Source organism: Pseudorca crassidens, chromosome 20, assembly GCF_039906515.1.
Source record: "Pseudorca crassidens isolate mPseCra1 chromosome 20, mPseCra1.hap1, whole genome shotgun sequence".
NCBI classification, from domain to species: Eukaryota; Metazoa; Chordata; class Mammalia; order Artiodactyla; family Delphinidae; genus Pseudorca; species Pseudorca crassidens.
This window is the reverse complement of record NC_090315.1, coordinates 18241232-18265982: the sequence shown is the minus strand read 5'-3', so window position 1 is coordinate 18265982 and position 24751 is coordinate 18241232. Positions and strand designations below refer to the sequence as shown.

The following is a 24751-nucleotide window of genomic DNA, read 5'->3' as shown; positions in this document are numbered from 1 at the left end:
ATGAAAAAATAAAAATGTAAAACTATTAGGAAAATACTAAAAAAAATGCTATAGGTAAAGCACAGGGGATTTTCAGGACAGTGAAAATATTCTGCATGATAACAATAATAAAAGATACAATGTATACAATGTATCCAAACTCATAGACTATATAACACCTTGTATAGGGTGAACCCTAATGTCAACTATGGACTTTTGTTGATTATAATGTGTCAGTGTAGATTTATGAATTGTAACAAATGTATGGCTCCAGTGAGGGATGTTGGTTATAGGGGACACTGTACATGGGTGAGGCCAGGGAATATATGGGAAATCTCTGCACCTTCCTCTCAATTTTGCTGTGAACCTAAAACTGCTCTAAAAAAAAAATGAAGTCTTTAAAAATATGTAAACAGAAGGAAAGAAAGAAAGGAAGGAAAGAAGGGAGGGAGAGAGGGAGGAAGGAAGGGACAAAATGCTACAAGAAGAACTAGTCTTACCAGATATTAAAATATACTGTAAAGATTCTATACTTAAAACAGTATGGTAAAGGGAATTCCCTGGTGGTCCAGTGGTTAGAACTCCATGCTTTCACTGCCAAGGGCCTGGGTTGAGTCCGTGGTAGGGAAACTAAGATCCCACAAGCCACACAGTGGCCAAAAAAAAAAAAAAAGCAGTATGGTACAGATGAATAGACAGACCAGCAGAACAGAATAGAAAGTCTAGAAAGAGACCCAAGTACAATAAAGCTTTATTATATAATAAGGGTGGTATTTCAAATCACAGGGGAGTTCATGGAGTTTTTAATAAAAGGTACTGAGACAATCAATTAACCACTTAGAAAAAAAACCACGCCCCACACAATACACAAGAATAAACTCTGAAAGAATCATTCATCTAAATATAAAAGTGAAACTATATTGGGGAGAGGGAAGGGTAAGCTGTGACAAAGTGAGAGAGTGGCATGGATATATATACACTACCAAACGTAAAATAGATAGCTAGTGGGAAGCAGCCGCATAGCACAGGAAGGTCAGCTCAGTGCTTTGTGACCGCCTGGAGGGGTGGGATAGGGAGGGTGGGAGGGAGGGAGATGCAAGAGGGAAGAGATATGGGAACCTATGTATATGTATAACTGATTCACTTTGTTATAAAGCAGAAACTAACACACCACTGTAAAGCAATTATACTCCAATAAAGATGTTAAAAAACAAAAAAAACTAAAAAAAAGTGAAACTGTACAAGTACTAGAAGAAAACATGGGTGAATTTTTTGAACTTGAGTTTAGGAAAAGGCTTTCTAACTATGGCCTCAAATTCAGAATCCGTGAAAGAAAAAAATTGATAAATTTGACGACATAAGGAATCTTTTTAAAAACTACTGCATAGTTTTACCATAAACAAAGTCAAGAAAACAAGTCGGGGGAAACATTTGCAACATATCACAGATAAAGGAACAGTTTTCTTAGTATATAAAGGACTCTTAAATTTGATGGAAATAACATCAATCCTTCTAAATTCTTCAAAAAAATTAAAGAGGGAACACTTTGTAACTCTAAACAAGGATACTACAAGAAAACTACAGACCAATATCCCTTATGAGTATTGATGCAAAACAGTGAAGCATTTCTCATAGAGCAAACTGAAATCAGCAGCATATTAAAAAGATTATACAAGTGGGGCTTCCCTGGTGGCACAGTGGTTGACAGTCCGCCTGCCGATGCAGGGGACGCGGGTTCGTGCCCCGGTCCGGGAGGATCCCGCATGCCGCGGAGCGGCTGGGCCCGTGGGCCATGGCCGCTGGGCCTGCGCTTCCAGGGCCTGTGCTCCGCAACAGGAGAGGCCACAGCAGTTAGAGGCCTGCGTACCACACACACACACACAAAAATTATACAAGTGGATTATGTGGATTATACGAAAGGATTATGACTAAGTGGGGTTTATTCCCAGTATGCACAGATGATTCAATATATGCAAATCAATCAATGTAATACACAATATTAACAGAATGAAGGAAAAAAGTACATGATCATCTTAATTGATGCAGAAAAGCATTTGACAGAATTCAACATCCTTTTGTGATAAAAATACTCAATAAACTAGGAATAAAAGGAAATTTCCTCAAAAGAATAAAGGCCAAATGTGAAAAACCCCACAGTTAACATCATACTCAACAGTGAAAAACTGAAAACTTTTTATTGTATCTATCTGAGATAATGGATGCTAATTAAATTTATTGTGGGGAATTCCCTAGGTGGTCCAGTGGTTAGGACTCTGAGCTTCCACTGCAGGGGGCACAGGTTCAATCCCTGGTCAGGGAACTTAAGATCCTGCAGGCCGCATGGCATGGCCAAAAAAAAAAAAAAAAAAACACAAAAATAATAAAAAAATAAACTTATTGTGGTAATATTTCACAATACATGTAAGTCAAACCATTACATGTAAGTACACTTTAAACTTACACAGTGATGTATGTCAATTATATCTCAATAAAACTGGAAGAAAAAAGAATAAATCACTGGTGTCCACCATTACCAGTTCTACTCAGTACTGTACTCTAGCCAGCAGAGAAGAGTGTGAAAAGGGGGGAAAAGAGTAAAAAAGATTAGAAAGGAAGAAACAAAACTGTCATTAATCACAGATGATCTATACTTAACCCAAAAGCATTGTCACCAAGAATTTTAGCTTCCAGCACTGTGGCGGGTTAAACCATTGCTTGACACGGCCTGCCACCACTGTTAATTCAAACTCTATACATTTTCGTTGAGCAGGTTCTCAGTACTATATATGGGGTTTTGTTGAAGCACCTATGTTCCAGTGAAGCATTTCTCAACCACCAGGGACAATGGTTAAAAAAGCAGATTTATGCTTTTTATGGAGAAAAGCAGATTCCATAACCCCAGAGTTATGGAATCAAAACATCTACAGTTTAGACCTGTGAAGCTTCACTCTTTAAATTTTCCAGGTGATTCATTTGTACACTAAACCATTATGATGGATTCCAGAGGTGTGCTACAACCCTGTTACTACTACAAATTTCTTAGAAATGCTACAAAATAATTGGTCAGTTATAAACCAATAAGGTTCTCCCTTCCAATCCTAATCCATTTCATTTACAAACAGCATATTTTATTCCATCTATTTTTGAAATTTCTTTCTAGTTCAATTAATTTCCCTGGCCCCTCTGATGTTAACACAGCAGTATGTCTGCAAAGCATATATTCAAAATAATACTAGTTTCTTACCTCAAAACATACAAAAAATAAAGAGTATACAACGTGATTTATTGTTTTCTAATAATATAACATAGCAAAAAATCCCAATGAGCAGAACAGTTCTGGTAGAAAAGCAATTAAATTTTATCTATCTCTTATTCTATCAGTGAAATATTTTAGCTCATTCAAACAGTACAGTGAAGTTGCCCCTCAAAAACCACGATATAGGGCTTCCCTGGTGGCACAGTGATTGAGAGTCCACCTGCCGATTCAGGGAACGCGGGTTCGTGCCCCGGTCCAGAAAGATCCCACATGCCGCGGAGCGGCTGGGCCCGTGAGCCATGGCCGCCGAGCCTGCGCGTCCGGAGCCTGTGCTCCGCAACAGGAGAGGCCACAACAGTGAGATGCCTGCGTAACGCAAAAAAAAAAAAACAAAAAAAAAACCCACGATATAGTTAAACTACTTGCTGCTAATCCTAACATCTGGCCTAGACTAGGGATCAATTTCCAGTTTAAACGTACAGGCAGATAATGAATAAAGAGATTTAGAAAGCACAGGTTGTGTGATGGAATTTACACCATGACCCTAACCTAGGGGGCAGCATTATTGTAACTATTTTTAAGAATTACAACATAGAGATCATTATGTGTCAGTCACACTGTGATTTACAAATAGCTGACAATGGATTTGGCATTAACTACATAGTATATAAATGGAATCATCATCCCTACAGACAAGGGTGTAATTTTACTGCATATGAAAGAAAAATATACATTGCTGTTCTCCTAAAGACCTAATGAATGATGAGACTTAAATTTAAATTATTTTTAGAAAATCATCTCCCACTGCTCCCCTACACTTGTGCAAGCTGAAGGGAATAGCCAATTACACACACACACACACACACACACACACACGCACACACGGTCTCTCCCCACTCCACCCCCTCTCCCCTGTGCTTTTACAGGCAGGATAAATGTAGCTACATTGTTGAAATACCATCAGTCCTTCAAAGTTCATCTCCAATGCTCCATTGTCCACAACCTCTCAGACAGGATTCTTTCCCTGATGGGTAAATTCTCTGGCATTCTCTTTATTCCATCCTGTATTTTGAGCTCCTGCGGGCAGAGGCTGAATTTTACTTCACTTTGGATCATGCCTCACCTGCTCCACCCCCGATGGCTTGCAAAAAGGTTCCCAATAAATTACTGCTGGTGACCCTTTAAGTTAATGTGCCAATTCATCCATTTAGTTTGGTTTTTCTACCCAAATATAATTCATATTTCTTCTATGGATGCTAAAGAGTAAAGAGCCAGTTGAGAGAATACATTTGGGTTTTTCACCTGAAAGCAGGTACAATAATAACCTAAACTTAGAGAAATAAATCCACAGCTCAAAGCCGTGCTGTTCCTATTACACGCGCTACAAACCTAAGCTGTTGCCTTCCAGTACCTGTCAACACTTCCAACTGGGCCCTTATTTGTTTAGAGGGAAGGCCACACAGACACCTTGTTGGAAATCACCAAGCCTTCTCTACCAGGAGGAAAAATATCTGAGCCACCCATCCATGGCTTGGTATTTAAATGATAAAGAAACAAAGAACATTTAAAAATCAAGACCGCAGCATTCAACAACAAGTGACCACAGTTTCGGTCATGAGGATATCAAACAAAACTAAACTATTTTAAAAGCAAGTAGAAACAAGGAATAATGAAACCGGCAAGAATAAAACACTAAGAGCAAAATAAATTTATACATAAGACAACTATTTTTCAAAATTCTTGCTCAGCTTTGGATGTTCTGTTTGCCTCCCAGCTACAAACACATTCTTCACACATGCTGGGAATGCTGCAGAAAACTAGTCAGCATTCAGAGGCTTAATCCACAGTCCCAGTGCTGTGCCTGTGGGCGTAATAGTCAGACAGCCATTTGTCCTCAGGAAGGGTTAGGGGCTGAAATGCAAATACGCAAACAACTGAGTTCTTTCCCTAAGATAGCTGGAAAAAGCATGATCCTTATTGCTATTTTTTTTAAAGGAAAAAATAGGGGAAAAAAGCTTACAGTCTTAGGGATTTGTTTAAATACCTTAGTATAATACAATTTTGAGGGAGAAAACAATAGAAAGGAACAAACACACTTGTCCTGGATAAAATCTACACTCTGGAGAAAAGGTTGACATGTGTGTGACAGTTGATTTACCAGACTCACTAAAGATTTATTGATTTACCAATCAGTGCCTTGGGCACCTGACTCTCCCTGAGGGAAAATTAACAGTTCCAACTAAACTAATATATTCTATTATGAAGTAAAATGAATGCAAGAATCAATCCTGCCACTTTGTACAACATCCAATTATGAAAAAAGTATGTCTATCCTTTTGGGGATACCTAAAATTAAAAGTTATTTAATGAAAGGAATAACGTATTAAATAATCATAATTGAAGCCAATAGACATTTTTAAAGGATGGCTTTGACATGTTTTAAAGGAGATAAGGGAATCTCAGAAATGTAATTGTATAACTGTGTTAAGAACATGATTTTTAAAGTCAGATTACCTGACTTGACTGCTGCCTCTGCCGTTTAGTAGAAGCATTCTCTTGGGCTTCTCTAGGCCTCAGTTTTGTCATCTGTAAAATGGGGAGGCACAGTTGTCCTTAGGAGAATGAATAATGATAATGAATATAAAAGCATTTGGCACAGTAGCTGGCATACAATCAGCTTTCTGTGCAGTGGTTCCATTTTTATTAGTCATTCTAGAAGCATATGAAGTATAATACTATGATGATGGTGTGAACAAAAAAAAGAACAAAGAGCATCAATCATCATCCAGTTATACAAGGGTTAAATTGCAACCCACTGCAGTCTCCCAGCAACAGTGCACCCTGAAAAGAATTCAGGATGATAAAACAGGATGAGGCACTCTGTGCTTTGGAAAAAGGGGCCCCTAGATAGATGAATATCTGAGGAAGAATTTCAATGACCCCAGATTCTTGCATCTTCCCATACATAAAAAAGCACTAAAATCATTACCTTGAGATACCTGTTCTTCGTGATTAGCAGTAATCTTTTACCAAGATGTATGCTTGACTACATGTTATTTCCTAGTGAAAAAAAATCATATATATACTGGCTCCTCCCCTACCTCTTCAAAGCAGTTCCTCAGGGCTGTCTCCTGGGCTACAGTCCTCAGTAAGACCCTGAATAAAACTTAAATTCACAACTCTTATATTGTGTGTTTTTCTTTAAGTCAACAATAGACTACAATACCGACAGGCATCAGAACTAAAACAGTTCACAGGGTACAAAATGCCTTTCAAGCTTTTGCAAGAGTCGTTCAGTGTCATCTAACTGACAGCTTGAAAAGTTTTACTAGTGAACCTACATATGTGAAACTTTCTTTAGTGTTACCCATTGATCAGAAAAATCAACATCCATAAGGATGCTTTAAAGAAGGGGTCAGCAAACCATAACCCGTGGGCCAAATCTGACCCACAATCTATTTTTATAAATAAAGTTTTATTGGAACATAATCACACCCATCATTCATACATTGTCCTGGCTGTTTTGGCACCAGATTGACAGAGTTGAGTAGCTGTGACCAAAACCATATGTCCTGCTGTTTTAACCATATTTCCTGTGATAAGGTATGGTGAGACTAGATGCAGATCACGAGAGAAAATGAAGAGTTTTATAGAAGCCCGTGTGCCTAGAGCCCATGCTCCACAACAAGAGGAGCCACCACAATGAGAAGCCTGCGCACTGCAACAAAGAGTAGCCCCTGCTCACCACAATTAGAGAAAACCGGCATGCAGCAATGAAGACCCAATGCAGCCAAAAATTAAATAAATAAATTTATTAATTTTTTTTAAGAAGAGTTTTATAATTTTGTTACTCACAGTTCCCTGCGGGGAACACAGCACACCTTGCAGAGTCGCTCAGGGGAAGATCCAGGGTCAATCACAAGGCAGAGGGGTTTTTGTGGGAACTGTGGTCAAGCATCTTTATTATGGTTTCCACAGAAAGGAAAGGATGATACAGAGTAGGCATGTTTTAGACAGGCTAATCTGAATCAGTTCAGGGGGCTCTGGGGCATTGGGGCTGTCCTTGGTTGTCAAGTATCTGGCCCTGGGTGGGTATGCAGCTGCCCAGAGTATGAGAACCCCTTCAGGGAGGTAGATGGGGGTATGGATTTAAAAGGCTGCTCAAGAAGAGGAACTGACCAGTCCCTAGCCAGAGCCTCAAAACTTGGTCAAGACAACATTTTTTAAAACTCTACTATTCCCACAAAACCTAAAATGTTTAATATATGGCCCTTTACAGAAAAGTTTGCCGACTCCTGGTCTAAACAGGAAATCTGGACATCCAGTTTAAGTGGAGATTACCTTAAATGTGCTCTCCATAAGTGCTCATAGAAATCACTAAGGGAGTATGAAATACTTAAAAAGCTTAATTCATACTAGGAATGAGGGAAAGATGCTCTTAGAAGTCATAGAGTCAGTTCTCAGTCCCACAGGCCACAGCAAACCCACAGAGTCAGTTGCAGTTCACAACAGGCCCAGGTTAAGAAGACTAGACACTGTAGCTATCTCCACGGCAATGGAGCCCAGCGGTCAAGAACTCAGGCTCCGAAGTTTGACAAACCCAAGCTCAAGTTTTTGTCCTACTACTTATCAATAGTGTGTTCTTGATCAAGTTAACTATATTAGTTATCTACTGCTGCATAACACATTATGCCCAAACTTAGCCACTTAAAATAATTATCATTCATTATCTCAAACAGGTTCTAAAGGTCAGGAATCCAGAAGCAGCTTAGCTGGGTGGTTTGGACGCCATATCTCTCCCAAGGTTGCAGGCAAGCTGTCAAGCCGGGGCTACAACTATCTGAAAGCTCTAATGGGGATGGAGAATCCACTTTCAAGCTCATTCCTGTGGTTGTTGCCAGGTCTGAATTCCTTGCTGGCTCTTGGGCTGTGTTCCTTACCCGACAGGCCTCTCCATAGGCTGCCTGAGTATCCTTCTAACACCTTCCCTAGAACAAGTGATCGGAGAGAGAGAAAGAGAACAAGACAATGTCCAAGAAGGAAGCCACAGTCTTTATTAACCTAATCTCAAAAGAAACATATCCTGGGCTTCCCTGGTGGCGCAGTGGTTGACAGTCCACCTGCCGATGCAGGGGACACGGGTTCGTGCCCCGGTCCGGGAAGATCCCACATGCCGAGGAGCGGCTGGGCTCGTGAGCCATGGCCGCTGAGCCTGCGCGTCCGGAGCCTGTGCTCCGCAACGGGAGAGGCCACAACAGTGAGAGGCCCGCGTACCACAAAAAAAAAAAAGAAAGAAAGAAACATATCCTCACTACTGCTGTATGCTATTGGTCCCACAGACCAGCCAGCCCTGGTATAATGTGGGAGAGGACACACAAGTATGTAAAAACCAGGAGGTGAGGATCACTGGGAACCACCTTGGAGGCTGGCTATTGCATTACCTAATTTATGCAAGCTTCAGATCTATCATCTATGAAGTTGGAATAATAATAGTACTTGCTCGTAAGGTAATTATAAGGTTTAAGTGAGAAAGTGTGTGTAAAGCTCTATCACAGTGCTTGGCACTCAGTGAGGCATTCAGTAAATACTAGCAATTGTTTCCAACCTCATTGTTTCATTGTTGTTATTCCTACCGCTGCTACTTCCATAACGGTAACAAAAGGGGTAAAAAAAAAAAACAAAAAACTTTTCAGCACCACAGGGAAGTTCCCTGCCCTTGGCTGCTTCTAGGTGAGCTCTCTTTCTACTCCACACAGGCAACTGTAACTCTGTCTAGAAAAATAAACCCACAGAAAATCCAAACTATTCTCTTCTCCTCTCACCTTGACCTGAAATAACTGAAACAGGAACCCACAATATAATAACTGATCAAATCTATTATTAGTTAAGCATTAGTCAAACATGGTTCCCTCTATAGGAATGAGCCAAAAAATTACCAGAGAATAAAAAATTCAATAGCTTAAAATAAGGGAGATTTACCCCCATTGAAATAAACTCATTGTAAGAAAATGGAGAAACATCAAAAAATATCAATTTGTATACTTAGGACATTCATTCAACAAATATTTATGATGCAATTGCTATGCAGTAGGCACTGTTCCAGGAGCTGTACAAACAACCTTGACTACAATAAAAAAAAAAAAAATCTCTGCGTTTATGAAACTTGAAGGCTACTGGGAAAAAAGCAAATACATAAATAGGTAAAAAAATAATAAATAAGGGGTATGTTAGCTGGAAATGAATTAGATGTAAGGAAGCAGCTGGATACACAAGTTTGGAGCTCAGAGGAGAAATCTGAACAGGGCATATAAATTCAGAGTTTCCATTAAAGAGATAATATTTATATCTTGAGACTGGATGATGTGATCACCAAAGGAGTAAAAAGATAGAGAAAGAACAGACCAAGGTTTAAGTCCTGGGGTCTCAAGCATTTAGAGATGGGAAGATAAAGAGTAAGCAGCGAAGGACTCTGAGAAGTAGCCTATAAGGCAGAAGGAAAACCAAGTGAGTGGTGTTCCAGAAGCCAATGAAGAAAGGGTATCAGGAGAGTAATGCGCTGTATCAGATGCTGTTGGTTGGTCAAGTAATATCAGGATGTGAACTGACCAACGGATTTAGCAACACAGAGGTGCCTACACACTGGTGACCTTGGCCTGAGAGGTACTGGTGGAGTGGTGAAGATGAACGGCTGACTGGAATGCCTTCATGAAGAAAGGGGAGGAGAACTAGAGAAAAAAGTTCAATACAATTTGTATGCTTTTCTACTCTGTCTTTGTCAGTCTAATTTTCAGATCCAGGTACGGACCCTAAGAGGATCAAGGAAAACTTTTTCCTTCCCTATAGCAACTGCAGTAAACACTGGTTAGGCAAGGATCACCAATGGGTGCAAAATCTAGGGGGGAAATTCTGATGAGGAACAGGATATTTGCATACACTTAAAGGGTCTCCTCGTAGATGGGTTACTAATTTTAAGGCGGAAAAGAATTACTATCCAGTGGAGAAATAGAACAACTTGAATAGATGATCAAAATGAACATCATCATTGTAGGGCAGATGGAATGTAGTGCCTCAAGGTGGATGTGCTAAGGACACATACTATTATATATAAATAGTATTCCAGGCAAGAACGAGTTTCCTAAATCCAGTCATGAAAAAAACACCAGAGACAACCAAAATGAGGAACATTCTCAATTTAAAAACGAGGGATCATATTTGCTGTGGTCTGAATGTTTGTGCCCCCCCCCAAATTCCTATGTTAGGAATGAGGAGGTGGGGCCTTTGGGAGGTGATTAGGTCATGAGGGCAGAGCTCTTATAAATGGGATCAGTGTCCTTATAAAAGAGAGCTGACATTTCCCTGCCCCCTTCCACCAGGTGAGGACCCAGCAAAGAAGTCTTCAGTCTGCAATGTGGAAGAGGGCCTTCACCAGAATCCAACCATGCTGGCACCCTGGTCTTGGATTTGCAACCTCCAGAACTGTCAGAGATAAATTTCTGCTGTTTTTAAGCCACCCAGTCTGTGGTATTTTGTTATCGCAGCCCAGATAGACTAAGACAATAATATTCTTTTTAAAATGTCAGTATCATAAAAGACAAAAGCTCTGAACTTTCCAGATAGGGGAGCTTAAGGAGACAAGACAACTAAGTGCAAGATCTGATCTAAACTGGATCTTGTTTTGGAGGAAAACGAGGTTATTGGGTCATTTGACAAAAGTGGAATGCTGACAGTAGATTAAAGCATTATGCAAATGTACTGAAGTTGATCATTGCACTATGGTAATGTAAAAGAACATTCTTATTCTTAGGTAATATACATAAAAGTATTTAGAGGTAAAAGATCATGATGTATGCAACTTTACTCTCAAATGGTTCAAGAAAAAAAACTAGATATATGGAGAATTGGTAATGAAGAAAAATGGGCAAAATGTTAATAATATGGGAATCTGGGTAAAGTATATACAGGTGTTCTTTGTATTCGTTTTTGCAACCTTTCTGTAGGTGTGAAATTATTTCCAAAAGAAAAGTTTTGCTTAAAAGAAATCACAACAAAAAAACTAACATCCCAATCAGAAAAATGAGCACAGGACATGGACAGACCATGCACATAAGAATAAACATATGAAAGGATGTTTAGCCTTAGTAATAATAAAAATACAAATTAAAATATCTGTCACTTCAGTCAGAAGAATTGCAACGTCACTGTCTCAGTTAGGCTTACCCTGACTTCTCCTACTGAAACTGCACCCTCTTCACTCCTACCCCCTTCACCTGCTCTGATTCTTTTTTCTGTAGCATTTATTGCTTTCTAAAATACTAAATGATTTACTCACTTACTACATTTATTATATGTTTGTCTCCCCCACTAGAATATAAGTTTCGTGAGGTCAGGGATTGTCCTTTGTCACTAATCTATCCCAAGCACTGAGAATAATCCCTGGTACATGGTCAGCCATCAGTATATATCTGTTGAATGAATGTAGCAGATTAACAAAATTGGGGGATTTTTAAATAATAGTAATACCCACAGTAGGTGAGCGTGTGAATAACCCAGACTCTCTCATGTACTGCTGATAGGAGGGTAAACTGATTTAATGAATCACACATATTCATAGTATAAAATACTAAATAATCATGAGAAGTGATGATACTTATTACATTGTTATGTGAAAAATACAAAATTATAAAATAGCATGTACAGATGTTTCTACTGTATTTTTAAGAAAGAAAAAATTTGAAAAAAGCAGAGTATATATAAGGAAATCTTGTTTATCAGATGAGATTACTAGTGTTTTTTACTTTCTTCTTTTGCCATATTTATTTTCTATAATAATGTGTAGCAAGAAAACTTTTTTATTTTTTTTAGCCACACCGCGTGGTTTGTGGGATGTTAGTTCCCTGACCAGGGATAGAACCCGGGCCCTTGGCAGTGACAGTGTGGAGTCCTAACCACTGGACCACCAGGGAATTCCCGGAAAACCTTTTTTAAAAAGAGAAAATAGGAATTACCTGGTCAATACAAATATGCTTCCCTGTTTTAACAAGGATATCAGAAGACTAGAAGAGTACTTTAAAAGATTCAAATATCTTGGTTATATTGAATTGAAACTAGCAAACAAAAAGAAATGGGGAACCAAATGTAATATATTGAAATATCCTCACTATTGTCTTTTGTTTTTAAACTGCCAAAAGTATAAATGTGCATTAAATAAATTTTATCTTTAATAAAATAAATTTTATTAAAGCTTCTGGAGTTAAAGCCCATTCTCTTCTTGGTAAGATCAGGATACTCTGGAACAAAATTCACAAATTCTGACCACCCCTGAAGCCAAACCAAGTCTGCTGGCTGCAAATGAATCTGACTTTTACTCCCTAACAGGGCAGGACCTCCTTTGGGCCTGGGCTCGGGGCACATGGCGCAGTGTAAAAGCCACTCATCCCTGCCAACCAGACTAACCACTGGAAACGGCACAGCTTAGCGTGAAAATTAATTCAGGGAGGTTTAACTCCACGAGACAGATTGGCTTTTTAAAGAAGCCTGCGGTTTATGAAATTCTAGACTCATTATGACTCTCAGAACCAGGTGCATTTTATAGCAACATGGGGAAAAACACTAAATATACACAGGACATCTTTTTTAATCCATCAAATAATTACAAAGACTATGAGGACATTTTGGCAACTACTATAAAATACTGCCCTCTGGTGTTGAGGTCATTCCATGTTTATTAACATAACACAAAAAACGAAAAGCCTTTCTTGAATATAAAAACGACCACCTTCGCGGACTTGTGCTTCTGGCTTGCAAAAATCTGAACACAAAATCCCACAGGATTTTACAGGAATATGTTGTGGACACCTTCCCTACTGTGCCAGAAAAATACTAAGTAATGTTATTACAAGCTGTCTTAGCCAATTCATGTCATAGAATCTTTCCAGAAACTATCAACTGGAGAGATTCTGTCTCTTTGGGAAATTAAAAAAAATTTTTTTTTAATTTTTTTTAAAGGATTTTAAAGAGTTTTGCTGGGAAGGGGTTTCTGGAAAAATAAACCAAAGATTTTTTTCACAAGAAAATTTCTATTAGTTTTGGTATGAAGAATAAAAATAGGAGTGATACTACATATGCTATATATTATAGAAGTCTTTAAAAATGGGAGACAGTTTTTATGAATGAGAAATGGCAACACTGACTAAGAAGCTGGTGACAACTACCTATATATTGATCATCTTATCCACGCATACAGGTACTTCAAGAAAATAATTTGGGAAGGAAGTTCTGATGGTTACACATATAGGAATTACATGTGCAAAGTCAGCAGAAAAATTCAAAAGAGTAATTAAATATAAGTAACACTGCATTACCATTGAGCTAAAAACAAAATCTGAAAGAGGTTATTTTTAAAGACAGGGAAATAATATTTTCTCACATAAATAGAGTTTACACTGCATACTTTTCAGTTTGAATATACATATATATATACATATATACATAATAAGCTCAAATAGCTATCGTTTTTAATTTGTCAGATCTGAGACTTAGAATTTGTAGGTATTGTAATACTTATTAGAAAAAAATTTACCTAAATTTCACCATTTTTGAAGGAGCTATTTCACAAACAAATTGTTCCTGAATTCTACTCATTTTTTATTTAGAACTTGTTAATAAATGTTTAACAAACAAAACGCTTACTGAAATTAATAAAAATAATATTTACCAAAGGAATTTCTGACATAAATTTGTAGGAGAAATTATAGCTAATATTTCTCTAATATATAATTTTTAACAGACACTAACAAGTACTTTGCCAGAATTATCCCATTTAGTCACCCATAAGTCCATAAGGTAGGTATGTCTCTATTTTATAGAGGAGGAAAGCAACACTTACAGAGGTTAATAACTTTTCCAAGATCATACAGCTAAAAAGTGACATTAAAACACAGGGATTCTGACTCCAGAAGCCATGTTCTTAATTCTCTGCTATACTGATCACTAAGGAATGTATTTGTACAAACTGGTTACCCAAGTTTAGTACAAAACAAAATGAGGTAATTGTCTACACTTACGCATAACAAAAGACTAATATCCAGAATTTATAGAGTTACTACAAATAAATAGGAAACACAATCCAACAGAAAAATAAGGAAATATATGTATCACTTGTCTTCGCCTGTCCCCTAAATTCCAAGGGTCTACATTCACTTGCCTACTGGCTTTCTCCACTTGAATGGCTTTAGCACAGCTGCCAACAACTTATGTAAGGTGTCTATACTAATTTCTGAGGGCTGCCATAACAAAGTACCACAAACTGGGTAGCTTAAACCAACAGAAGTTTTATTCTCTCATAGTTCTGGGGGCGAGAAGTTCAAATTCAAGGTGTCAGCAGGCCAACACTCCTGCCAAAGTCTCAAGAAGAGTTCTTCTTTGCTTCTTCTAGCTTCTGGTGGTTGCTGGCCATCCTTGGTGGTCCTTGGCTGGGGCAGCATAATTCCAGTCTCTGCTTCCATCCATACATGGCTTTCTTCCCTCTATCTGTCTGTCTGAGTCCAAATGGACACTAGCCATTGATTAGCCCACCTTAATCCAGTATGACTTCATCTTAATTTAATTACATCTGCAAAGACCCTATTTTCAAATAAAGTCACATTCACAGGTATCGGGGTTAGGACTTAACCATATATTTTGGGAGGACACAATTCAATCCAGTACAGTGGCATTTCAAATTACTGAGAGTTTCTCACTCCCAGAAATGGGCTCTGTATGCGTGTGTATTTCAAACATATAAATTTAAACATATTTGCATACATATAACACATAGGTATACATCTACAAATATACACATATAAACCAGCAGATTTATACAAAAGGGAATAACTTCTATAAAGACTCTAGAATACTTAAATATTATACAAATATTAATGTTATTTTATCCATGCATAAAAGAAAACCTTTCTTAAAAAACTAATTTAGGGATCTCCCGGGTGATGCAGTGCTTAAGAATCCATCTGCCAATGCAGGGGACACAGGTTCATTCCCTGGGCTGGGAAGATCCCACATGCCGCAGAGCAAATAAGCCCATGCACCACAACTACTGAGCCTGCGCTCTAGAGCCCGCGAGCCACAACTACTGAGCCCGCTCACCACAACTACTGAAGCCCACGTACCTAGAGCCCGTGCTCCACAACAAGAGAAGCCACTGCATGAGAAGCCTGCGCACTGCAGCAAACAGTAGCCCCCACTGGCCGCAACTAGAGAAAGCCCATGCTCAGCAATGAAGACCCAATGCAGCCAAAAATAAAAATAAATAAATTTTTAAGTTGATAATTAGATTATATAGATTAGACAAAGCTGAAGAAAGAATGAACAAACGGAAAACATACAAAAAATTCACGTAGAATATAGTAGATGGGGATAAAGACACAGAGAGTGTGAAATGTAATTAGTATACATAAAAAATAAAATAAGATCCAACATTTATCTAACTGGCTAACTGTGAACACATGAACAACCAGTGGGTCAAAGAATAAATCAAAAGAGAAAAAAAATTTAAAAATGCCTTGAGATAAATGAAAATAGAAACCAAAACTTATGGGATGCAGCAAAAGCAGTTCTGAGAGAGAAGTTCATAGCAATAAATGCCTACATCAATAAACAAGAAAAATCTCAAATAAACAACCTTTCTTTACATCTCAAGGAACTAGAAAAAGAAGAACAAATGAGGCCCAAAGTTAGTAGAAAGAATGAAATAACAAAAATCAGAGCAGAGGGCTTCCCTGGTGGTGCAGTGATTGAGAGTCCACCTGCCGATGCAGGGGACGCAGGTTCGTGCCCCGGTCCGAGAGGATCCCGCATGCCGTGGAGCGGCTGGGCCCGTGAGCCATGGCTGCTGAGCCTGCACGTCCGGAGCCTGTGCTCCGCAACGGGAGAGGCCACGACAGTGAGAGGCCCGCGTACCGCAAAAAAAAAAAAAAAATCAGAGCGGAAATAGAGACTAAAAAAACAAACGAACAAAAACAATAGAAAAGATCAATGAAACTAAGAGCTCATTCTTTGAAAAGATAAACAAAACTGACAAACTTTTAGATAGACTCATCATGGAAAAAAAAGAGAGAGGACACAAATAAATAAAATCATAAAAGAAAGAGAAAAGGTTATAACTGATACCGCAGAAATGCAAAGGATCATAAGAGACTACTATGAACCATTACTCATCAACAAATTGGACAACCTAGAAGAAATGGATAAATTTCTAGAAACATAAAACCTACCAAGACTGAATCACAAAGAAACAGAAAATTTGGGGACTTCCCTGGTGGTCCAGTGGCTAAGACTCTGCACTTCCAATACAGGGGCACAGGTTCAATCCCTTGTCAGGGAACTGAGATCCCACATGCTGGTATGGCCAAAAACAACAACAACAAAAAGGAAATCTGAACAGATCAATTACTAGTAAGGAGATTGAATCAGTAATTAAAAACCACCCAACAAACAAAAGTCCAGGACCAGATGGCTTCACTGGTGAATTCTACCAAACATTCAAAAAATTAATACCAATCTTTCTCAAAGTCTTCCAAAAAATAGAAGAGGAGGGAACACTTCCAAACTCATTTTAAGAGGCCAGTATTACTGATTCCAAAACCAGACAAGGACATCACAAGAAAAGAAGATTACAGTCCAACATCCCTAACGAACATAGATGCAAAAATCCTTAACAAAATATTAGCAAGCCAAATTCAACAGTACATTAAAAGAATCACACGCCATAATCAAGTGGGATTTATTCCATGGATGCAAGGAAAATTCAACATCCACAAATCTATCGATGTGATACACCGCATTAACAAAATGAAGGATAAAAATCATATGACCTTCTCAATAGATGCAGAAAAATCATTTGACAAAATTCAACATTCATTTATGGTGAAAGCTCTCAACAAAGTGGATATAGAGGGAACGTATCTCAACATAATAAAGGCCACATGTGACAAACCCAGAGCTAACATCATATGCAATAGTTAAAAGCTGAAAGCTTTTCCTCTAAGATCAGGAAGAAGACAAAGATGACCACTCTCACCACTTTTATTTAACACAGTATTGGAAATCCTAGTCAGAGCAATTAGGCAAGAAAAAGAAATAAAAGGCATCTAAATTGGAAAGGAAGAAGTAAAACTATTACTATTTGCAGATGACATGATATTATATATAATAAGAAGATGACAAATTAAGAATTCACAGAGCTAGAAGAAGGCAATATTTTAAGATATAATAGCTGAAATTATGAAGTTATGGGTCCTCACTGCTGAATAGGATAAGTAAAAACAAACCCATCAAAAACCCTAGTAAAACTGGAGAACATATGAAATGTAAGAATATAATCTTTAAAAGCTACCAAAAAGAAAAGTCAGATTGCCATATATATTGGCTGGCAGCACATTTCTTATCAAAACAGTGGATATAAAAATCAGTGGAAGGTAGTATAAAAGTATTGAGGGAAAATAATTGTCCATCTAGAATTCTATACTCTACTAAATAATCAGTGAGATAATTGTGAAATTATCAAGAGTAAGAGTGAAATAAAGACATTTTCAAAAAAAGATTGAGAGAGTGTATTACTGACAGACAGACAAACCATTGCTGAAGAATTACAAACGGCTGTACTTTGGGAAGAAAAGTACACTCCAAAAGCAGATGCAAGCAAGAAGAATAGTTAGCAAAGAAATTCATAAATGTATTTAAATAAGTATTGACTATAAAACATATTATTAAAAGTAATGTCCAACTTAGGGTAAGAATTAATTAAAAGAAGTCAGTATTGGGGCAATTCCCTGGCAGTCCAGTGGTTGGGACTCTGTGCTCTCACTGTCAAGGGCCTGGGTTCGATCCCTGGTTGAGGGACTAAGATCTCACAGTGGGGGGAAAAAAAAAAAAGAAGGTGGAATTTACAACTACTCAATGATGGTATGAATGATAGGATGGATCAGCTTAAAAGTTTTCTGAAGTCCTTCCATTATTCTGCAGGGAAGTGGAGATATTACTCACTAAGCATGTTAAAAAGATAAAAGTAACCTCAAAAAGAGAAATAGAGTGTAAAACTTCTAAACTACTGGCAGGGTAAGGAAAAATTAAAGAAAACTAGACAAATAGAAGACAGGAAAGGAGTAGCGGAGGGAGAAGCACAATTATATAGAGAAAGCATTACCTGATAGAAATACATCTACATATGTCAGTGTATTAGTATGGGTTCCCCTGGGAGCATAACCTGAAACAAAGATTCAAATGCAAGTAGTTTATTTGGGAAGTGATCCCAGGAAACACTGGTTGGGGAATGGAAAAGTGAGACAAGGAAGGGAAGGCGGTCACAAAAGGGTATGTTGTGAAGCAAGTTCCCATTGTGGATAACTGGAGCTTAGTCCTGTTGGAGATTTCTGAGACCTGAATAAAGTCCAATGCAGAACTGGAGCCCAGAGTGAAGAAAGAGTAAAGAGACTGGGGTGCATATTTATCAGTCAATGGTTGAGAGATACCGCTGGGTATGAACTCTCAGACACTTTCACCCTAGACTGCTTGTGGCTGAGTACACTCCAGCAGTTAGAGAAAACTTCAGGCAAGGAGACAGATGCTGCCATGGACAGCTATGATGAGACAGGGCATCCCAGAGCTTCCTATGTAATCAGTATTCATAATAAATGTAAATAGATTTAAATTGCCTATAAAAACAGAGTCCTCAGATTGGGTTTTTTTAAAGAAGAAAATTCCATTTACATGCTGTTCAAAAAGAGACATACCTATATATACACACATTTCCTTGCTCTGATAGCTGAGAGGGCCTAGAAGCAATGACATCACAGTAGTAATGAGCACACTTAGCACCCAGATCTTGGTTTCTAATACTATCCACCAGCAAAAGGTACCATGGGTTCCTTGGAGGAATGACTGATTCTAGGACTGGGCAGGAAAAAAAAAAAATCCCAAATCAAAGAAAGCATGTCAAAGGGACACAGGAGACAACTGAAAGGGCTCCCAGTGGCCAAATCTGGAACAATTTGAGCAATAAAATAAAGTAGATTGGATTATAACCCAAAGTATAAAATAAATATCCAGGAGTCTATACTGCTATAAATAAATGATTAGGGACTTCCCTGGTAGTGCAGTGGTTAAGAATCCGCCTGCCAATGCAGGGGACACGAGTTCGATCCCTGGTCCGGGAAGATCCCACATGCCACGGAGCAACTAAGCCCATGTGCCAAAACTACTAAGCCTGTGCTCTAGAGCCCATGAGCCACAGCTACTGAGCCCACGCACCGCAACTACTGAAGCCCATGGCGTGCCTAGAGCCCATGCTCCGCAACGAGAAGCCACCACAATGAGAAGCCCACAAACCACAACGAAGAGTAGCCCCCACTCGCCGCAACTAGAGAAAGCCCGCATGCAGCAATGAAGACCCAATGCAGCCAAAAAATAAAAATAAATAAATAAATGATTAAATAAATAAATGGGGGAGAAGAAACAAATCTCCACGCAGAAGAAGTTAAAATAACTTATGTAGATACTCCACCCTCAGAGAGGTGGAGCATAACTCCCCACTCATTAGGTGTGGACTGAACATCAGGACTTACTTCCAAAGAGTACAGTATGGAAAGGATGGGGGGGCGGGCAGTGAAGAATCCTGACAAACACTACCTAAGCCAGGTGATCAAGGTCAGCATCAACAGTGATAAGTCGTATTGGTAGTATAGACCCTTGATATGAGGTGATGAAAATGGCACTTTACCGCTGTGATCTTCCTCCCTAAACCCCACAATCCCAGTCTAATAATGAGAAAGACATCCGAAAAATCCCAATTGGTGGATAGTCTACAGAATACCTGACCAGGACTCCTCAAAACTGTTAAGGCCATCAAAAAAAAAAGGGAAGTCTGAGAAACTGTCACAACCAAGAAGAGCAAGATGACATGACAACTAAGTCTAATGTGGTATCCTGGACTGGATTCTGAGACAGAAAAAGGGCATTCGGTAAAAACTGAGGACAGCTAAATGAAGTATGGACTTTGGTTAATAACAATGTATCAATATCCGTTCACTAATTGTAGCCAATGCAGCATACTAATGTAAGATGTTAATAGGGGAAACTGGGTGTAGAGTATTTGGGAACTCTCTCTGTAACTGTTCTGTAAATCTAAAGCTGCACTAAAAAATAAAGCTTATTTTTCAAAAAGGAGAGAGAGAAAGAGACAACGAAAGTAGAGACAGGAAAACAAATGCCAAGCAAATACTCACCCACTTAAAGCTAGTATAACATAAGGTAAAATGGGAGGCAAAAAAAATGCTTAAGGCAAAAAGCACTATTAACAGTAAAGATAGTCATTACTTAACAATTCGCCAGAAGAACATCCTGATCTTATCAACACCTGTCAACATAGCTTCAAAATATATGATTTGTATACTTTTTCCCCAAAAGCTTTAATTCTGAAGTAGCCTCCCAAATAAAGCTCACAGTGTTCTCATTTTTCCATATTTACCTGCTTCCTATCCTGAACTGTGACATACTCTAAAATATTCCAAGTTTTACTTTATGTAACTTTAAGTGAAATTATGAAATTGTAGTCCTTCCTTTGGGCAAAAGAAAAATATCTCAAAGGCAATTCATATAGAGGATTATCAAGGATATTCCATGTTTAGACCTGAACTGTTGAGTTTCTAATTTAGCATTAGCCTGAAGTAAAAACTCCTAACTCAGTGGTTCGCTTGCTTACTATTTCCTGCCTCTACAGACTCAAAGACACTGCCCGAATTAGACTTCCATTTTATCAGGAATTGCACAGCACACAGTGCTTCGAGCTCTCAAAAAACTTCCTGGAGACTTCCAGAACAGCAGGGATCAACCCCTTGGAGAGTGTCCAGACTTCAGCATCTGGAGAGGTCATCCACAGAATGAAGGTAAGAGATAAACATGGAAAAGAGAGGGATTTTTTTAAGACTACAGAAAGAAAAGAGGGGCTCAGGTGGGTCAATTAACAAGTAAGCAAATATATTTATAGCGTTTATCAGGAATATGTCACATGACATTTATGTGGATTTACAAAAAGAGGGCAAGTTTGGAAAATCAAAGTATGAAATGGTGATAAAGGTAGGAAAAACTGTCTTCCCAGGCAACAGGGAATTGTAATAACCATGAAGCCTGCCGTCATTCCTTTAAGATCTCCCCTGTGCTGCCAGTTGCAAATAACAAGAAAATACTAGTGAGCTAATTCCTAGTGAGGCCTGTATTAAGTTTACTAGAAGGTTAAACCTTGCACCTTGTAGTCTTATTCTCAGTTATTTCTTTTTTTTTTTAAATTAATTAATTTATTTATTTATGGCTGTGTTTGGTCTTCATTTCTGTGCGAGGGCTTTCTCTAGTTGTGGCAAGCGGGGGCCACTCTTCATCACGGTGCGCTGGGCCTCTCACTATCGCAGCCTCTGTTGTCGCGGAGCACAGGCTCCAGACGCGCAGGCTCAGTAATTGTGGCTCACGGGCCCAGTTGCTCCGCGGCATGTGGGATCTTCCCAGACCGGGGCTCGAACCCGTGTCCCCTGCATTGGCAGGCAGATTCTCAACCACTGCGCCACCAGGGAAGCCCTCAGCTATTTCTAAAGTCAAAGGAACACAGTTTTTTCTTTCACATGCTAAGCAAATATTGGCTAGATTAATCTGCATTTTACGTTATACTTACACAATAGTCACAAACACAACATATATTTGGGAAAATGAGTATCTGAAATCATATTTTTCACATCAAGGGGGTTTTCTAACTCAGAATCAATTAGAAGAACTCAGTTATGTAATGTACCACATGTGTGTGCATGTGTAGGGATGTTTCTAAAAATTAAAAATTACTGAGAGCAAACTCATGTTTTTTTGGCCACGCCACGCAGCTTGCGGGATCTTAGTTCCCCGACCAGGGATTGAACCCAGGCCCTCAGCAGTGAAAACACAGAGTCCTAACCACGGGACCACCAGGGAATTTCCAAGTGCAAACTCATTTCACGTGACTAATTTTTTTTAATGCTGGTAAGTAGTCCGATTTTTAAATTTCTAAAAAGAGTAATTTTTAAATTTGAAATCCTTCAGTGAAAGGAAAAACTAACATTTATTAAGCGCCTAAAATCCAGCACTGTTTTATAGTGTCTCATTTAACCCTTACAACATCACACAAGCTACACATTATGAAGCCTATTTTATACAACATGACTCAGACGGTTAAGTGATTTGCCCAAAGGCACAGTAGCTGCAAATAAAGAACCAGAACTTGAATTCACATCTCCCTGACTCCAAAGCCTGTATATACACTGCCCAGAATGTAACACGCACCCAGTTAATGTTTGAAGAACGAATGTTTAAAAGCCTTAATTTTGAAATTTTGTGAAACAAGACTACCAAATAACCCCTAAGAATCCAGTTAGGTCTAAAGAGAAAAATATTTGCTAATAATATACTCATGTACACCCTTAACTTCAGATATTTAAAAAATCCAGTTCTACTATCATGTGATCCTGATTCATACTTTCAGAATAAACTTGAAAATCATATATCAGTGACTGAGAGTCAATATCCATTAAAACAGCTCTAGGAAAGGAAAAATGTCCACTCAATGAACAAGTGGTATTTTGAACCAAAGAGTTCAATGACAAGTTCAGGTCAGCCACCTATCTACTCACAGCATGGTGTGAAAGTCAGGAGGCCTCCATGGCAGCATGTGATGCAGCCATTTTAGCTTTCTTTTGATTGGTGTTGCATAGAATATCTTTCTCCATCATTTTACTTTTAACCTATTTACGTCCTTAAATTTCAAATGTGTTTCTTGTAGGCAGTATATAGTTCAGTCTTACTTTTTACCTAATCTGGCAATCTCTGCCTTTTAATTAGGGTGCATATAGCATATACATTAAACCTAATTATTAAAAAAAGAGACTGAATGTCATTTTAAACTTCCCAAAAAGGAAAGCTCAGAATCAGATGGTTTCACTGATGAATTCTACCCAAGATCTAAAGAAAAATTAATATCAATTCTTCATAACTATTCAAAAAAAATAGCAGAAAGGAAAATCCTTTCCTGCTCATTTTATGATGCCAGTATTACACTAAAACCAAAACCAGGGAAAGACATCACAAGAAAAGAAAAAAAAAGTTTCCTAAAAATATAGATACAAAAATCCTCAAAAAATACTAGCAAACAAAATCCAGCAATTTATACAACTGATAATACGCCATGACCAAGTGGGATGTATCCCAGGAATGCAAGGTTGGTTTAACATCCAAAAATCAATCAATGTAATATACCATATCAGTTGAACAAAGGACACACACATGATCATCCTGATAAATGTATAAAATTTATTTGACAAAATACAATACCCTTTCATGATTAAAAACATCAAAAAACTAGGAATAGAAAGTAACTTCCTCAAAATGATAAAGGGTATTTATGAAACACCCATAGCTAACATGGTGAAAAATGGAATGCTTTCCCCCTAAAATCAAGACCAAGACAAGGATGTCTATTCTTACCACTACTATTCAACATTATACTGGAGGGTCTGGCCAGGGCAATTAGAAAAGAAAAAGAAATAAAGTGTAACCAGACTGGAAAGGAAGAAGTAGAACTGTCTCTATTTATAGATGACATGATACTGCATATAGAAAAATCCTTTAAAATCCACTAGAAACTACTAGAACTAATAAACAAATTTAGCAAGGTTGCAGGATACAAGATCAATATAAAAAATCAATTGTAATTTTCTGCATTAACTGATAATCCAAAATTGAAATTAAGAAAATAATTACATTTATAATACCATCAAAAATAATAAAATACTTAGGAATAAATTTAACAAAAGATGTATAATATTCTTACTCTGAAAATATAAATACAAAAAATATAAATATAAAACACATTGAAAGAAATTAAAGAAGACTTAAATAAATGGAAAGACATCCCATGTTCATGGATCAGAAGATTTAATATTGTTAAGATGGCAATACTTCCCAAATTGGTCTATAGATTCAATGCAATCCATATCAAAACTCCAGCTGCTTTCTTTTTTCAGAAATTGTCCAGCTATTCTAAAATATCCACATAAGGATGTGGAAAGACCTAGAATACCCAAAACAATCTTGAAAAAGATCAAAGGTAGAGGACTCACACTTACCCATTTCAAAATTTACTATAATCTAGAGTAATCAGGACAGTGGGGTACTGACCTAAGGACAGACATATAGATCAATTGAGAGTCCAGAAGTAAATACTCATATGTGTAGTCAATTGATATTTGACAAAGATGCCATTCAGTTAAAAAGGGAAGGGCTTCCCTGGTGGCGCAGTGGTTGAGAGTCCGCCTGCCGATGCAGGGGACACGGGTTCGTGCCCTGGTCCGGGAAGATCCCACATGCCACGGAGCGGCTAGGCCCGTGAGCCATGGCCGCTGAGCCTGCGCTTCCGGAGCCTGTGCTCCGCAACGGGAGAGGCCACAACAGTGAGAG

At 38.3% G+C, this 24751-nt stretch overlaps 1 long non-coding RNA gene across 2 annotated transcripts in view; it reads right to left on the bottom strand.

Annotated features, from left to right (window-relative positions):
* LOC137214333 (uncharacterized) overlaps positions 1-24751 on the bottom strand; it is a 237961-nt gene that overhangs the window by 178670 nt on the left and 34540 nt on the right. The window contains exon 2 of one of the 2 annotated variants that reach the window (XR_010938862.1): positions 5750-5821. The exons of the other annotated variant lie outside the window; for it this stretch is intronic. This is a non-coding gene — a long non-coding RNA (uncharacterized lncRNA). The remainder of the gene's footprint in view (positions 1-5749; positions 5822-24751) is intronic. 2 annotated transcript variants of the gene reach the window in all.